At 44.1% G+C, this 14,474-nt stretch overlaps 1 protein-coding gene across 16 annotated transcripts in view; it reads right to left on the minus strand.

Moving 5' to 3' along the window:
• Window positions 1–14,474, minus strand: part of agbl5 (AGBL carboxypeptidase 5) — a 264,564-nt gene that overhangs the window by 236,723 nt on the left and 13,367 nt on the right. The window contains exon 1 of one of the 16 annotated variants that reach the window (XM_085996883.1): window positions 6,207–6,530. The exons of the other annotated variants lie outside the window; for them this stretch is intronic. The gene's annotated coding sequence lies outside the window, so the exon portion shown is untranslated. Of the gene's footprint in view, window positions 1–6,206; window positions 6,531–14,474 lie in introns of those variants that run through there. 16 annotated transcript variants of the gene reach the window in all.

Raw genomic sequence — 14,474 nt, forward strand, 5'->3', positions numbered from 1 at the left:
CCAGGTGGTCAGCGGATAGCCCTTGTTGCCCAGTAGCCACCCTCTGGTTTGTCGTGGTGGCAAAAATGCCGATGGTACAGTGGACTACCGCAGAATGAAGGTATCATGGCTGCTGCCAGGATACTGAGCATTGACGTGCATGATGCGCTGAGTATGATCACACACCAGCTGGATATTGAGGGAGTGGAATCCCTTCAGATTAAGGTACATCTCCGAATTGAGATACGGCGTCCGCAAAGCAACAAGTGCGCAGTCAATGGCACCCTGCATCATGGAAAAGCCTACAATCGTGGCGAAGCCGCATGCTCGCTCTGCCTGCTTCTCACTGGCAAGAGAGAATAAATGTATTCAGCTGTTTTTGTATACAGAGCCTCACTCACCTCCCTTATACAGGAGTGGACGGCGAACTGGGAGATGTTACAGATGTCACCTGTGCCAGCTTTCAAAGAGCCCGACGCAAAGATGTTCAAGGCCACGGTCACCTTTAAAGCCACTGGCAATGCCATCCTCACCGTGGACTGAGGCTGCAGGAGACCTGCAGCAGGTGGCAGATTTCAGTGAGCACCTCCTTAGTAAAATGGAGACGTCGCATGCAATATTCCCTTTTACTTTTTTTGGGTGCATGGCCCATTCCCAATTTTGCGCATAACTTAACATTGAAAAAGCCTGTCCCGGACTACGCGGGACCAGCAGAGAGCTGCGTGGCCATAGGGAATGTTGGTCACATGCACTGTCCCTCGCTGAGGTTGAGGTAGGAGAATTGCTCCCTGAAAACCCTGGATGGATATGGCTTCCTGCTGAGAGCCCTTCTCCCCCTCCTGCCTCTTCTAGCAGCTTGTCCTGCTTTCTGTGGCCCTGCTCGTTCTCCCCATCATGCTGCAGGCCAAGGGGGATACAAACTACTGCGCCCATGTCTGGGAGCAACTGGTCTGACCAGACACTGTGCAAGTCAGTACCAAGTCCTTGAGCACGTGCCACACCACTCCTTGCAGGATTTAGGCAACTTTAAAGAAGTCTAGAAAGCACTAAACACTTCTACAAACTCAGCAACAACTAGTAGAAATCAATCAGCAACTAACCTGTAAGTAGGTAATGATCCCTCTAAGTAGTGCTGGTGGGAGCATCCTTCCTGCTGCTGAACACATGTTCAGTTGTGGGAGGTTAAGAGAGGGCGTGAGCTCCAGCATGGAGGTCGAAAATGGCAGTGCTGACGTCAACGTCATGATCTGCGTACTCTGGAGACTTATTTCGCATGCTCCCAGTGCCGATGCCAACGTCCTCACCAAAATGACATCCGGCGCGGCCTGCACCAGAAGTATATGCGCACTGCTCGGACGCCATTTTCGACCCAAAACAGCACCCATAGCGCCCAAACAAATGGGCACTACGCAACCAAATTTTTAGCCCAATGTTGATTCCCCCACCAGCTGACCTCTCAACGGTGCTCTTTTGAGTGGCAGTCTAAAAGCACATCAGTTCCAGATCTAGAACGGTGTTTTCCCTTTTCATCAGCTGATCTGCCAAGCATTCTCCTGACTGGTCTGATCACCAGGTCCTCACTTCACAATTATTTCAGTTGTTCCTTACTCTAAATTGGAACAGTTTCAGGCTGGTTTGGACTGGCAGTACAGTACTGATCTCTCTGGTAGAAATTCTAGCTCCTCCTTTGTACTACCTGGATAATATGTCTGGTGTCATGTTTTTTTCCATTTTATTCCATCTCTGAAGTACAGAAAAAGCAGACAAACAGATTTATCTGACTAGACAAAAAGTCACTACAGAGACTATGATTTATAATAACCTGAAATTGAGTTCCATCAAGGTAGTGGCTACAGTTATACTGTAAGTGCCCAAGTAAGTGCCAGGCAATCCAGAGATTACTACCTTTGAGGTCCTGTTTTGTAACCTCTTTCCTAGCTCCCTAAACTCTGCCTGCAGGACCTCATTCCTCTTCCTATGTCGTTGGTACCGATATGGACCACGACCTCTGGCTGTTCACCCTCCCCCCTCAGAATGCCCTGCAGCCAGTGGTATCCTTGGCCCTGGAACCAGGGAGGCAATATACCATCCTGGAGTCACGTCTGCAGCCGCAGAAACGCCTGTGTGCTCCCCTAACTATTGAATCCCCTATCACTATTGCTCTCCCTCACCTCGTCCCCCCCCTCCCGCCTGTTCAGCTGAGCCTTCCATGGTGCTGTGGATTTGGCTCTGGCTGCACTCCCCAGAGGAACCATTGCCCTCACCAATACTCAGCACCGAATACTGGTTGGTGAGCGAGATGGGCTCAGGGGACTCCTGTGCTACCTGCCTGGTCCTCCTCTTCTGTCTTGACAGTCACACATTCCCTCTCTGCCTGCACACTCAAGTTATGTGGACAGACTAGAGAAACTGGGGTTGTTCTTAGAGTAGAGAAGGTTAAGGGGAGATTTGATAGTTGTTCAAAATCATCTGCGGTTTTGAGAGAGTAAATAAGGAGAAACTGTTTCCAGTGGCAAAAAGCTCAGTAATCAGGAGGCACAGATTGGGACAGTTAATTGGCAAAAGAACCAGAGGCGACATGAGGAAACAATTCTTTTATGCAGCGAGTTATGATTTGGAATGCACTGCCTGAAAGGGTGGTGGAAGCAGATTCACCAATAACTTTCAAAAGGGAATTGGATAAATACTTGAAAAGGAAAAAATTGCTGGGTTCTGGGGAAAAGAAGAGGGGAGTGGGCCTAATTGGATAGCTCTTTCAAGAGCCAGCACAGGCACAATGGGCTGAATGATCTCCGTCTGTGCTGTATCCAACAAACTGTCACTTTTCAGTCTTCAATGGCTTAATATTTTCACCAAACACGAATCTTCTGTTTTATAAATTTGACAAATTTGTCCCTTTTCTAAACTTTTTTTTTTGGGGGGGGGGGGGGGGGGGGGAGAAAGAGGTGGGAGGAAATCTGCATCTGTCATTCTGCATTGGTTTAATAGTCCGAGCATACAGAAGCAAGCCCAAGAAAGCAGTCTTGGCATGACAAAAAGAAAATTACATCGCTATGTTGATGCCAATTTTGAAGACCTATATAAACACCAACTAAAAATCTTCAAATTCAAGATAAAGCTCTAAACACAGTGCTGCATATAGAACAGTGAATTCAATAATAACCAGTAACAAGTTCCCCCCTGCTTTCTTTCTCAGTTTTACCTTATATGAAAGAAAAAGAATTGCATTTATATAGCACCTTCATAACCTCGGGACGTCCCAAAGCGTTTACAGCCAATTTTTGAAATGTAGTCATTGTTGTAATGTAGGAAATATGCCCAAATTCTCTCACCCATTTACCAGATGTGGGAGGAGCTGCAACTTCACTTTCCCCAAAATCTAATACTTCAGGATCATAGAATGATACAGGACAGAAGGATGCCATTCAGCCCATTGCGTCTGTACCAGCTCTTTGGTTGAGCTACCCAATTAGTCCCATCCCCAGCTCTTTCCCCATAGCCATGTAAATGTTTTCCCTTCAAGTATTTATTCAATTACCTTTTGATAGTTATTCTTGAATCTGCTTCCACCACCCTTTCAGGCAGTGCATTCCAGATCACAACTCACTGTGTAAAAAACTGTATCCTCATGTCACCTCTGGCTCTTTTGCCAATTACCTTACATCTGTAATCTCTGGTTACTGACCCTTCTGCCATTAGAAATTGTTTCTCCTTATTTACTCTATATATTTAAACCCTTCATGATTTTAAACACCTCTATCGAATCTCCTCTTAGCCTTCTCTGCTCGAAGAAGAACCCCAGCTTAGAATCATAGAATAGTTACAGCACGGAAGAAGGCCATTCGGCCCATCAAGCCCATGCCAACTCTCAGCTAGTCCTACTCCCCTGCCCTTTCCCCGTAGCCCTGCAAATTTTTTTCCTTCTGATACTTATCCAACTCCATTTTGAAAGATAAGATCGACTCTGCCTCCACCACCCTTTCAGGCAGTGCATTCCAGATCTTAACCACTCTCTGCGTAAAAAAGTTTTTTCTTATGTCGCCTTTGGTTCTCTATGTCTCTATTTATAAAGCCAAGGATCCCATATGCCTTTTTAAAAGCCTTAGCAACTTGTCCTGCCACCTTCAAAGATTTGTGTATGTACACCCCCCAGGTCTCTCTATTTCTGCACCCTCTTTAAAACTGGATCATTTAGTTTATATTGCCTTTCCTCATTCTTCCTACCAAAATGCATCACTTCACACTTCTCTGCGTTAAATTGCATCTGCCCATTTCACCAGTCTGTCTATGTCCTCCTGAAGTCTGTACTATCCTCCTCATTGTTTGCTACATTTCCAAGTTTCATGTCATGCAAACTTTGAAATTATGCCCTGTTGTACCCAAGTCCATGTAACATATACGAGAAAGAGCAGTTATCTGAATACCGACCCAGTGCACTTCCCTTCAGTCTGAAAAACAACCACTCACCACTATTCGCCGCTTTCTATCCCTTAGCCAATTTCGTATCCACACAGCCACGATCCCTTTAATCCAATGGGTTTTAATTTTGCTAACAAGTCAAGTGGTACTTTGTCAAACGTCTGTTGAAAGTCCATATACACATCAACCGCCCTCCCCTCATCAACCCTCTCCATTACTTCATCGAAGAACTCGATCAAGTTAGTTAAACACAATTTGCCTTTAACAAATCCGTGCTGACTTTCATTTATTAGCCCATGCTTTTCCAAGTGCCAATTAATTGTGTCCTGGATTATTGTCCCAAAGTTTCTCCACCACTGATCATCACAATTAAAGAGAGATTAAGTGTAAACTTTAAATTTGGCAACATTTACTGTGTTTTGAATGTCTGTTACAATTACTGCAAAACCAGCCAGGTTTCCTAGAAAGTACAATGTTGCCTCCAGCTAAAATTAACTAAACATAATTTTCCCTTTAAATTTCACAGAAGTATGAGAGATCCACTTGTATGATATATTAAAAGTCTTGTAATATAATGGACACATACTCCCTGTACAACTTTCTCCATCACACTTTGTTGCTAACAGCCCTATTGTTATAAAACAGCGTATTCACTGACTCACAATGGGCAATCTACTATACTGGTGGAATATAAAACCATAGCTAAGTTTGTACGATTGCATGTGTTACATAATATTTTCATCCCGAGTAACCACATGAACTCATTCATCTATGATAGCAAGAAGATATTCAATTATACAAGCATCATCTGGCTAAAGCTTTTATATGTTATCAAATGCATAAAAATATATACTATATATATTGAATATACATATATCTAAAATATATTGAAAATCTTACATCTGCATGTATTTCCTATCAACTTTGACATTTTCCATTATAAATTACTATGTTCATATTTATAATGGAAACTTTCCATATAAAACCAGCCAGCCTGTAATCACATGCTCCAGCTCCCGTGGTTCTGCTGCACCAATGGCGGGAGGGTGTCATTACATCATAAGTTTACGCAGGCAGCTTCCATTATAAATTCCTATGACCTCATTTATAATGGAAATACAAAAATTAGGACAAAATGTCTAACTTCAAAATGGGACTGAATTACATTGTACACCCAGTCTAATTATATCCCCCCACCTCCCACAAAGCCCTCTACACCTGAAAACTACACCAGATTTCTAATCCCCATGCACAAAGTCAACTAATAAAAGGACAAAACATGGCTTGGCTATAATGTACCCATGTCAAATAACCTGTCAATAATCACTGGCTTACGTGTAAAAATGGGCAGCTTGAGTTGTTGGTTCTCATTAAACCATATCCCAAGGAATGAGTAATCCACCTTTCAGGAAACCAGTAAAGAAAAGGGGGGAAATCCTTTAATCAGCACAGTATAAATATTTTCAGTTGGACATTTATAAATTCAGATCAAATGCAGCCTAATGGTGCTGTATGATTTCATATTCCTGCAATATCACATCACGTTTGATGTAGTTTTAAAGAGGCACTGGTGTTGGTCATTGGGAACGGAGAAAAGCAGTAAAGGTGTATCTTTCAACCTTGTCCCTAACCCGACTATATTTTTCAGGGTCTCAAGGTTATGCAAAACAATTTTCAGAAAAGACAAGTGATAAACCACTCATGAACATGCATGGTATGTGAACATCTTTTTATGAAAAGATTTCACACCAAAGGAAAAAGAAAATGTTAAAAGTCTTTCAAATGCAACAGAAGTGGTTTATCATTACCTTCCTCACTCTAAATGATGTCTATATGTAGGTGCCATGACTGTGACCCTATTCCATCCTCTTCAAGGGGGAAAAATCTTCTATGGATTTCAGGGTTAAGTTCCAATTGAGTTTATGGTCAGGATTCATGTTGCAGCAGAGAGAGAGAGAAGAAAAAAATGAAGATTGTGAAGCAAAAGCAAAATACTGCAGATGCTGGAAATCTGAAATAAAAACAGAAAATGCTGGAAATACTCAGGTCAGTGGAAGATTGTGAAGCAGTTGTTTGCAGCGGAGAATCCTCCTGTCCAGCACAACCTTGATCTATCAGACTTTTACCCAAGCCCATTCCTGAAAACTGAGGTCATTATCACTAACATGTAAAGAATTCATTTTGATAAGAGAAAATTACATCTATTTAAATTTTTAAAGCTTGTGTGGCTTGAGTTTTGCTTTTGAGCATGGTGATAGTGCCATAGAATAGGAAATAAACAATGATCAAGCAATGAGTCAGGGTTGGTTTCACTCATTTGTCCAAGAGGTTTTCAACAAGCATTACTTTAAAAAGATGTATATAAAACTAAATTAGATTTTTAATTGCCACATTTTCTTATCTAAAAAAGGTCTTATTTGCAAACAGTTTCTAGATCTTGGTAGTGTAGCAGTACAATGAAAACTGCAGGTTTGTTGTAAAAACCTAACTGGTTCACTCATGTTCTTCAGGGAAAGAAATTTGTCTTCACTACCCAGTGTGACCTACACATGACTGCAGTTCCATACTACATGGTTGACTCAATACCCTAAAGGCATCTAAGGATGTCCAGTAAATACTGCCTTGCAAATGTTGCCACATCCCAAGAACAAATAAAAAATATAACCATAGTTATACTATTCCTTCTTTCAATCCTTGGTTTGCATTTTCTCCCCTCTGCCTCATATTTGCTTCCTTTATCCTAACTCCTATTCTCTATCTTTCAATGTATCCAACAGAATGTAGCACATTGGGGAGACCAAACGCAGATTGGGCGACCGCTTTGCAGAACACCTCCGTTCGGGTGACCCTGAGCTTCCGGTCGCCTGTCACTTTAATTCACCGCTTCACTCCCACTCTGATCTCTCTGTCCTCGGGCTATTGCATTGTTCCAATGAAGCTCAACGTAAGCTCGAGGAACAGCACCTCATCTTTCGATTGGGCACTTTGCAGCCTGCCGGACTCAACATTGAGTTCAACAATTTCAGATAATTATCCCTGCCCCCATTTTTCATGCAGTATGATTTTTGCAATTCCCATTTGCAACATTTTATCTTTCCTGCCTCTTACAAAAGTACAGGATGTGCTTTCTACTCCTTCCTCCCCTCCTAACCGCACCCCCCCCCCCCCCCCCCCGCGGTCGCTGCGCCTGCTTAATATCTGTTACATCTCCAGCTTTTTCCAGTTCTGATGAAGGGTCCCAGACCTGAAACGTTAACTCTGTTTCTCTCTCCACGGATGCTGCCTGGCCTGCTGAGTATTTCCAGCATTTTCTGTTGTTATGTCAGAATGTAGCACATGTCCTTATCTGCATCAAGTCCCACATTCCCATCACCCACTGCCCTCGCCAAGATCCATTGGTTCCATGTTTGCCATACATGGCATAGCACCCCTATTGTTTCAAAACATCATATCCTCAATGCCACAGCAGATCCACTATTTACTAAAAGTCTTGAGTCTGCTAGGACTTCATGTTATGTCATATACATACTTCCCATAACTTTTTTTCCAATAGACACTATTTTTGTCACAATTTCTGTTGATTTTATGCACCTCAAGTACTCCATAACTCTGTCTCAAACAAAAGTAGCACTCTTACCTAACTTTTGCAGGATTGACTCCAACCCAGGTGGCACTGTTGGGATCACCTGCAGTCCTTGGAGGGAAGTTTATCGAAGTATTTTTTGCAACACTCGCGTACCACCCCCGCCCCCCACTAGAGGATCTTCCAAGGTGTTGCTCACAGTAAGTTGGAGGACAGCCACCTCTCTTGTATGTTATGGTTCTGCTGCTGTTACTCCAGCTTTCCTCCTCTTCTGCTTCTCTTTTGCATGGGAGATGAATGGTTGCATGGCCCGGGGGGGGCAACCCAGAATGGCTGAACGTCTGATTTATTCCATCCACTTGCCCATCAACTCCTCACCTGCTATCCAGTATCCCATGCACTGTTAGGTAACCACACTACTCCATGCTTTGCCTCACAGTGCTCATCTGTAACCTTCATTGCCATGACTCACCTGTACATTTCTTTATGCATGAGTGTCCTATGCAGTTCTCTTCCTGGCCCCATCCATGTTCCACACTGTGATTTATTATTGACCAACCCCTAATGAATTTCAGAAAGATGTAAAAACAATAGAGTAGTGATAATGGGAGACTTCAATTATCCTAATATAGACTGGGGGGGGGGGGGGCAGTGTAAAGGGCAAGGAGAGGGAGGAATTCCTGAAATGTGTACAGGAGAACTTTCTTGATCAGCATGTTTCTAGCCCAATATGAGGAAGGAAGCAGTGCTGGATCTACTTCTGGATAAAGAAGTGGGGCAAGTGGGGCATCTTTCATTGGGAGAGCATTTGGGAAACTGTGATCACAATATCATTAGGTTTAGAGTAGTTATGGAAAAGGACAGGGAACAATCAATGGTGAAGCTAGTCAACTGAACAGGGCTAATTTCAGGGAGTTAACACCTTTAATTCCAGGTGGCTCCTTTAACGCAGTAAAACATCCCAAGGCGCTTTACAGGAGCGTTACAAAACAAAATTTGACACCGAGCCACATCAAGCAAAACAGTAAATGAGCAATAGGAGGCCTTCAAGGAGGAGTGTGTTTGGGTACAGACTAAACACATTCCTATGGGGGGAGTGGAGGGAAAGGAAGGTCATCCAAAGCTAGAGCGCCCTGGATGACCAAAGAAATTGGGATTAAAATGAAACTGAAAAAGGAGGCTGATGATAAATGTTAGGATCATAATACAGTAGAGAATCAAGCAGAATACAGAAAGTACAGAGGAAAATGGAAAAAGGAAATAAAAGTGGCAGAGAATGTATGAGAAAAGATTTGTAGGTAACATGAAAGGATACACTAAAGTACTTTGTAAAGACAAAGAGTAAAAGGTTAGTCAAAGAAAGGGTGGGGCCAATTAGGGACCAAAAAGGAAATCTTCTTGGGGAAGCAAAGGTACTAAATTAGTTCTCTGCATCTGTCTTCAATAAAGAGGATGCTGCTAATTAATGTCACAGTAAAAGGAGGGGTAGAGAAATTGAATGATAGAAATAGATAAAGAGGAGGTACTTAAACAGACGTCAGCGCTCAAAGTAGAAAAGTCACTCGGTCCAGATGGGATGCATTTTAAGTTGCTGAGAGATTTAAGGGTGGAAATAGCAAATGTTCTTTTTCCGAGTGGCAGGCAGGTGCTAGGACCCCAGCTATTCACATATATAAATAAATGATCGAGACGAGGGAACTAGATGTAATGGCCCAGAAATTCGGGTCGGGGGCTTCCCGCGGGTGCAAGCCCCCGACCTGCACTTACCTTGCGCGCCGGCAGTTGAGCTCTAGGGCCCCGTGGAATTCTGCTCCGGGGCCTTGCCCAGCTGCTGGCGCGCTGTGCTTGCATGTCCCAGGGGCGTAGTTAGTGCGATGCGTCCCCTGGGATCATGTGAGCCATGGGCAGCCAATCGGAGGAGGGAAAAGCCCATTCATAAAATTGACAGGAAGACCTGTGAAAACTTATGAATACTACGGGCCCCAAAATAGCAGTAAACCTTCAAATAATTTTTTTTTTTAAATCACACTTTTTAAATAAACTATAAATTACATTAAATAACTATTTTAAACAATAATTTAAATTTTTGAAAATTTTATTAAAAAAGTGCTAAAAATAAACTTACCTTGCTTTAAAGTATTTTAAAATAATAAACCTGCGGAAAAAATGTTTTAATTTTAATTAATTGACCGCTTACCTTGTAAAAAGCAGGCCTTACGCCTGCTTTTTAAATGTGTAAATCCTGCAGGCTTAACCTCGCGTGAAAACCTGCAAAAAAAAAACCTACGTTCAAAGCACACGCGCAGCCTCTCCCTTGCGTGCGCGTTCGACCTTTGAAACTCTTCGTTCAGAGGATCGGAAGTGCCGGTTTCCCGCGCATGCGCAGTGCATGCAGGAAACCGGCATTTCCATTCGGCCTACGGGCGAGTACCCCGTGCGTACTCACCCGTGGAGAGCCGAATTTCTGGGCCAATATCTCCAAGTTTGCAGACGACACAAAGCTGGGTGGGCGTGTGCGCTGTGAGGAGGCTGCAGAGAAACTCCAGTATGATTTGGACAGGTTGGGCGATTGGGCAGATGCACGGCAGGTGCAGTATTAATGTGGATAAATGCAAGGTTATCCACTTTGGTGGCAAAAACAGGAAGACAGATTATCTGAATGGCAATAGATTGGGAAAAGGGGAAATGCAACGAGACCTGGGTGTCCTTGTGCACCAGTCGCTGAAGGTAAGCATGCAGGTGCAGCAGGCGGTTAAGGCGGCAAATGGTATGCTGGCCTTCATAGCGAGAGGTTGAGTACTGGAGCAAGGATGTCTTGCTGCAGTTGTGCAAGGCCTTGGCGAGACCACACCTTGAGTATTGTGTGCAGTTTTGGTCGCCTTATCTGAGGAAGAATGTTCTTGCCATGGAGGGAGTGCAGTGCAGATTCACCAAACTGATACCTGGGATGGCAGGAATGACATATGGAGAGAGATTGGGTCGATTAGGCTTATATTCGCTAGAGTTTAGATGAGAGGGGATCTCATTGAAACATAAAATTTTAACAGGACTAGCAGACTAGATGCAGGAAGAATGTTCCCGATGGCGGCGAGTCCAAAACCAGGGTCACAGTCTAAAGAGAAGGGGTAAGCCATTTAGGACGGAGATGAAGAGGAGTTTCTTCACCCAGAGAGTGGTAAACCTGTGGAATTCTCTACCACAAAAGACAGTTGAGGTCAATTCATTAAATATATTCAAAAAGGAGTTAGATATATTTCTTAAGGCTAAGGGGATCAAGGGATATGGGGAGAAAGCAGGGACAGGGTATTGAATTTGGAAGATCAGCCATGATCGCATTGAATGGCCTACTCCTGCTCCTATCTTCTATGTTTCTATGACTAGACAGACTAGATGCAGGATGTTCCTGATGGCAGGGGAGTCCAGAACCTGGGGTCACAGTTTAAGGATAAGGGGTAAGCCATTTAAGACAGAGATGAGGAGGAATTTCTTCACCCAGAGAGAAGTGAAACTGTGGAATTCTCTACCACACAAGGCAGTTGAGGCCAATTCATTAAATATATTCAAGAAGGAGTTAAATATATTTCTTAAGGCTAAAGGGGTCAAGGGATATGGGGAGAAAGCAGGGACAGGGTACTGAATTTGGATGATCAGCCATGATCTCATTAAATGAGTAGAAATGCACTAAGTGGGAAATCAGGGACACTTCCTGTGTCCCCGACGACCATGTGTGCGGGAAGTGTATCCAGCTGCAGCTACTGGCAGACCGCATTGCGGCGCTGGAGCTGCGAATGGATACATACTGGAGCATTCGTGAAGCGGAGGACATCGTAGATAGCACGTTTAGGGAGTTGGTCACACCGCAGGTAAAGGCTGCACAGGCAGAAAGGGAATGGGTGACCACCAGGCTGAGTAGTAGGCACAGGCAGGTAGTGCAGGGGTCCCCTGTGGCCATCCCTCTCTCAAACAGATATACCACTTTGGATATTGTTGAGGGAGATGGCTCATCGGGGGAAAGACAGCAGCAGCCAACTTTCTGGCACCATGGGTGGTTCTGCTGCACAGGACGGGAGGAAAAAGAGTGGGAGAGCTATAGTGATAGGGGATTCTATTGTAAGGGGAATAGATAGGCGTTTCTGCGGCCGCAAACGAGACTCCAGGATGGTGTGTTGCCTCCCTGGTGCAAGGGTCAAGGATGTCTCAGGACGGCTGCAGGGCATTCTGCAGGGGGAGGGTGAACAACCAGTTGTCGTGGTGCATATAGGTACCAACGATATTGGTAATAAACAGGATGAGGTCCTAAAAGCTGAATATAGGGAGTTAGGAGGCAAATTAAAAAATAGGACCTCAAAAGGTAGTAATCTCACGATTGCCACGTGCTAGTCAGAGTAGAAATAGAAGGATATTTCAGATGAATACGTGGCTGGAGGAATGGTGCAAGGGGGAGGGATTCAAATTCCTGCAACATTTTAACCGATTCTGGGGGAGGTGGGACCAGTACAAACTGGATGGTTTGCACCTGGGCGGGACCAGGACTGATGTCCATGGGGGAGTGTTTGCTAGTGCTGTTGGGGAAGGTTTAAACTGAAATGGCAGGGGGTTAAACTGTGCAGGGAGACAGAGGAAAGGGAAGCAAGGATAGAAACAAAAGACAGGAAGGAGAAAAGCAAAAGTGGAATGCAGAAAAATCAAGGGTGTAAATTAGGGTTGCAAAATTCTGGGAATTTTTAAAAGAGGAAACTTTCCATGGGAATTTTCAGGAATTTAAAGTTTTTTTGCACACTGATGGTTTTTGTCTCTGACCCTTACATTATCTTGGTCTACAAAATAGACATACTGTTCCATACAAATAAAAACAGGCTTTCAAAGCTTTTAGGTTATAATTTTGAACTTTATTGAACCCCCACAAAAAAGACCCATCTAAAATAAAATAAAGATTGTCAGCTTATTTAGCCTGTAATTTGTCCTTATTTTGTCCCTTGGAGTCTTCTGCTCATCATTGCTCCTCCGGATTCTCTGACATGTCCATTTCCTCCTCTGTGTCACTGTCTAGCTGTGTGGTGGACACTTCTGTATCTGGCTCAATAAGTTGTAGGTTCGCCCAGTTTCTCCACTCTCTTGTTAGTCAGCCTCTGGCGCACCTTTGTATGCGTATTCCCAAAAAGTGACCAGTTTCGTTCAGAGGCCTCTGATGAAGGTGGGATTTGGAGCATCACTGATGCAATAGGTGACAGGGCCTCAGATGCACAAAGTCCCTTCCACCAGGCATGTGCACTGATATGCTTGCATGATTCCCATATCCCGTCCCCATTCCAAAGACCTTGCTTGGTAGAGAACTTTGCCCGACTTCCCAGAACTTTGCCCACGTCCAGATTGAGGTGGCGTGAGGGGGGATATTGCCATTTCTTGCAGCGACTCCTTACCCTCCAGAAGGCTGTTGTACATTATGACAACGCCACCCCATCTAGTGTTGCTGGGCAGCTTCAGTGTGGTGTTCTTGTTCGTTTGCTTGGAGTTGTAGGTTGCTGCAACTACCGGTTTTCCTCTGACATACTTAACAACTTGCTTGGCTCGCTTGTACAGTGTTTCCATGGTTCTCAAACCTATGATGTCCTTGAGGAGCAGATTGAGCCCATGAGCTGCGCACCCAATAGGCGTAATATGAGGGTAGGCCTCCTCCACTTGAGCCCAAGCAGCCTTCATATTCGCAGCATTGTCAGTAGCTACTGCAAAGACCTTTTGTGATCCAAGATCGTTGATGACCACTTTCAGCTCATCAGCAATGTATGTGCCTGTGTGTCTGTTGTCCTTCATGTCTGTGCTTTTGAAGAACACTGGGCGAGGAGTGGAGACAATGTAGTTTATGATGCCCTCCCCTCGTACATTTGACCACCCATCTGAGATAACTGCAACACAGTCTGCCATCGCTATCGTTTCTTTGAGCTTTCCTTGGACTCTTACTCAGCCTCCAGCAAATAAGTAGGCAAAACATGCCTGGTGGGAGGACAGCATGCAGGGCGAATAACATTGAAAAATCTCTTCCAGTACACATTGGCTGTGAGCATGAGGGGTGAGCCTGTCGCACATACAGCTTGAGCAAGGCACTCATCTGCATTCTTCTGGCTATGGTTATCCATTGTATCAAAGAACCTTCCAAGTGGGCCAGGAGTTGCTGATAAGAAGCCTGATGCTGAATGTGAACCATCATCTTCTTGAATGGAAGCAGAGGAACTCTGGGCTGACTGCTGTGAGCTTTGAGTGAAGTTGTTGCATTTGGATAAATGCTGCTGCATCTTTGTGGCATTCTTTACATATGGCTTTGTACAGTGTTTGCACATGTACACAGTCTTTCCATCTTTAATGCCTGGGGTAAAATGCTTCCACACATCCGACAGTAAACGTGGCATTATTCTAATCAGAGAAATAAAGGGCATTCGTCTCTGTCGAACTGTGGTCGATCAGCACGATTGCAACACGGTGAGTACATTTTTCCTGA

The sequence above is a fragment of the Somniosus microcephalus genome, chromosome 9 (genome assembly GCF_052327205.1).
Source record: "Somniosus microcephalus isolate GS21.2 chromosome 9, FLI_Smic_1.0, whole genome shotgun sequence".
Taxonomy (NCBI): domain Eukaryota; kingdom Metazoa; phylum Chordata; class Chondrichthyes; order Squaliformes; family Somniosidae; genus Somniosus; species Somniosus microcephalus.